Genomic DNA, 4,267 nt, shown 5'->3' on the forward strand with positions numbered 1-4,267 from the left:
ACCGCAAAGAGAGCGACACGAATCTTGGCATTCACATTCTGCGATTAAGCAGTTAGATGCGACATAAGTAATTCTCAGCTAGATGTGATTTAACAAAACTGTTTTGCAATGAACATAGACGCTTTTTTGGAAGCGTGTGCCACCGAATATGCTTAGGATGGTAGAAGCGTTAGAATTCAAAATCACATGACAAGTTCAACGTTAGCAACTAAAATGCAAATTGATGGCAGAGGTGTTTGATAGGCGGTGATGACATTTCTACTACTCCATTCAATCTCGTGTTCTAGAGAATTAGGTTGGTAGGGAAGATGAGAAAGGTGACAAAGTTTGATGGTAAAAAAATATGGGTTGCTATTTACTTGGCATTTTGCGCAAAAGCTGGTGTTGGTGGTTTATGCAAAAAAAATGTACCATGGAACCAATATTTTGGTTGATCTTATCAAGGTATAGATAGAGTAATCTCTCTAAATTTTGTGGCCTTTTTCACAGCAACAGATAGGGTAGTTGCTTTGTAATGTGGCAAAACGGGATAATTGCCAAATGGTGAAAGGAGTGACTTTTCACCAAAGGAGCAAGTGCCAAGCTCTTGAATGCTTGTTGGTATAAGTTCTTGAATTAAGTAGGTCGGGTATGTGACCAACAACAAGCCAAGAATTTAAGCGGAGCACCCAAAAACACGTGGAGCTAAAATATGGTGGAGTGAGTGGACGGGGATGATCCACTATTCAATATAACCCAATATTTTTACTAGAGGCCAAGTATGATAGCAGAAACATCTCCACAAATTTCATGGATTTCTCAGCTCACATGGGCAGGAAAGAGAATTACTTTTAATTAAAAAATATTGCTTGGGCATAGCATTTTTTGCAAATCTAGATTTTATATGCATTGGGGAGCTAATGTGCTTTTTTTGTATAATCTTGCAAGCAAAGAAGATGAGGGTTCCTTTGTAAAGCCAAGGCTAGGGTTTAATGTTCTAACAAATTAGAACAGGATTTTTGGATAGCCATGATCAAGGTAGGTGAGACCAAGGATATTCAAGGATGTAATGAGAATATTCCATGGGATGGCCATGAAAAAGTAAGGATGCCATGTTCCATATTGTCATCCACCTTAACCAAGAACTACATAATTTCAAGGAAAAAGATATGAAGGGACATCTCCTTCCAGTTCCATGGATTTGATGGTTGTAGCGAGCGCTCATTGCCGATGTGCAGACATCATTGGGCACCGCTCCAAACCTGATAGTGGACCGTGTTGTACGGGTTTTTGCTCGGTTTTCCCTTAATTAACCAAGCTTGTGTTACCTTATTAACTGGTCAAGTCTACTCCCTCTTAATGGATAGGAAAAGCTTCTACCAATTGCTCAACAAAAAAACCGATGGCTGCGTACGGGACCACCGTTCACTGGCTCCTTTACTTGATCATGAGGTTTACTCTACTCCAGTTTGAATTTTTAGGGAGTAGTAACGATTTTTCTTTAGGCGTACCTGTAGCAGTGTTCAAGTCTACTAGTGATTGGGGGCCGTCATTGCGGGCCTCTTAAGAGGAACTTGTGTGTGTATTTCTTTCTTTCAAAGAAAAAACCTCAACTTCATCTCAAAATTAAAAAGAAAACTCTCTCACAACACGTAAACATCACATCCATCTCAAAAAGAAAAAGGAAAAACCTAAAAAACATTCTTAAAATGAAAAAAAAACAAAAGTCTCATTTTTCATATTTCAAAAATAATCTTTAAAAAAAGTCCCCTCAAAAGAAAAAAAGTCTCAATTTCATCTTTAAAAAAATCAAAAAGTTTCTTAATTTCATCTTCCAAGATAAATAAGAAAAGTTTATTGCCACAGCCAACCAGCATGCGCCATGTGGACATGCTGATTGGCCGCCATTCTCTGGTAGACTAATGTGTTTGATGAGACTTGTTGGCCTGCTCTCGTCAAACCATCAGTACCAATCAAGGTCGCCGAAAAGAGTTGTTCACATCACCGTCTCTGTCAATTAGTCTCGAATCCGGACTTTGCCACTTTCATCATCTTCAAATCCTTCTAGATGCCTCTCATTAATTAAACTCATTAAGCATCGTGTGAAGGGCGGCCAACCAGTTATGCCACGTGACACACGCTGGTTGGCCGCGGTGAATTTTTTTTTTGGATATTATTTTTAGATGGAGGTGATGATTTTTTTAAATGTTTTCTCCCTTTTTAGGTGGAGGTGATGACCCCACATATTTTTTAAATGAACGGCTACGCAAAGTGGCCCTTGCTGGTACGCTGTGTTGGTAATTTTTTTTTCTTTTTACTTTTTTTAGATGGAAGTGAAGATTTTTTAATGTTTTTCTGGATGTAGGAGAGGACTCCATGTATTTTTTAAAATGAAAAGTGCACGCAACTTTCTGTCAAGCGGTGCCACATGCTGGCGCCCAAACCACTAGTAACTCTATATACAGCTCAGAAATAACACAAGCCATACCAGGCTACCACACACATGTCAAGCTCATGACTTAGAGCATCTCCAGCCGTTGGAAGGACGCATAAAAATCGCCCTTGGAGGCGAGCCGGCGATTCATTCGGCGCTGGGAGCGGTTTTGCGCCCAGTCGTCGCCCCCAGCTCGCCCCCAGGCGCCGATATTGGCCCATTTTTTGAAGCCCCATTTCGGCGAAAAGGGCCTATATGGGCGAGAATAGGCCCATATTCGGCGTGGTTCGCCGTGGCTCGACGTTCAATTATCAACGTAAATATTTTTTAACACATATTTCATCACAGAAAAATCAAATACTTCAATAAAATAGTACAACAACAAATAGTTCAATACAAATTAAATAGTTCAACAAATAAAAACTCATATTTCATCACATGTCGCGCCCGGCGTCGCCCTTGAGCCTCCATAGGTGCTCTATCAGATCTTGCTGCAGTTGATGATGCACCCGTGGGTCTCGGATCTCTTGACGCATACTGAGGTAGGCAGTCCAGGTTGCCGGTAGCTGGTGATCAACTTGGGCAAGAGGACCCTGCCTGTGGTATGGTTCAGTGTCAAACACTGGCTCTTCCTGCTCGCTCTCAATGATCATGTTGTGCAAGATGACACAGCAGGTCATGATCTCCCACATTTGATCTTTCGACCAGGTCTGAGCGGGGTACTGGACAATAGCAAATCGAGATTGGAGCACACCAAATGCCCGTTCGACATCCTTCCTGCAAGCCTCCTGAATCTTTGCAAACCAGGCGTTCTTGCCTCCAGGCACAGGGTTTTTGATGGTCTTCACAAATGTCAACCATCTCGAATAGATGCCATCAGCTAGATAGTACCCCTTGTTGTAGTGCCGCCCATTGATCTCGAAGTTCTCCGGAGGAGAATGACCTTCAACAAGCTTGGCAAAGACAAGAGAGCACTGCAACACGTTGATATCATTGTGAGTTCCTGGCATACCAAAGGAGTGCCAAATCCAGAGGTCCTGTGTGGCCACCGCCTCAAGTACCACACTGCAACCACCTTTGACGCCTTTGTACATCCCCTGCCAAGCAAATGGGCAGTTCTTCCATTTCCAATGCATACAGTCGATGCTTCCAAGCATCCCAGGAAATCCTCTTGCTGCATTCTGTGCTAGGATCCGAGCAGTGTCTTCCGCATTGGGTGTTCTCAAGTATTGCGGTCCAAACACTGCCACCACTGCCCGACAGAACTTGTAGAAACACTCTATGCTGGTGGACTCGGCCATGCGCCCATAGTCGTCCTGTGAGTCGCCGGGAGCTCCATATGCAAGCATCCTCATCGCTGTCGTGCATTTCTGGATGGAGGTGAATTCAAGTTTGCCGGTGCAATCCATCTTGCATTTGAAGTAGTTGTCGAATTCCCGGATGGAATTCACAATCCTGAGGAAAAGCTTTCTGCTCATCCGATAACGACGCCGAAATGTTCTGTCGCCGTGAAGTGGAGCATCGGCGAAGTAGTCGGAGTAGAGCATGCAGTAGCCTTCGAGACGATGCCGGTTCTTTGCTTTCACCCGCCCCGGCGCCGAGTCACCTCGCCGCGGCTTTTCATTGCTCGCCAGCAGCTGGGCGAGGGCGGCGAGCACCATGAGATGCTCTTCTCCCTGGACGTCGGCCTCGGCTTCCTCCTCCAGCAGCGCCGAGGCAGGCAAATCGCCGAACACGTTGCGCCCGGTGGGCGTGCACCCGCCGCTAAACTGCCCCTCCGCGGCCGGAAACGGCGGCCGGAAACGCCTAGCTGTTGTCGGAGGGGCTGCCGCGGCGAACCTCTGCTATTTTTCT

This window comes from Triticum dicoccoides, chromosome 2B, assembly GCF_002162155.2.
Source record: "Triticum dicoccoides isolate Atlit2015 ecotype Zavitan chromosome 2B, WEW_v2.0, whole genome shotgun sequence".
Lineage (NCBI taxonomy): Eukaryota > Viridiplantae > Streptophyta > Magnoliopsida > Poales > Poaceae > Triticum > Triticum dicoccoides.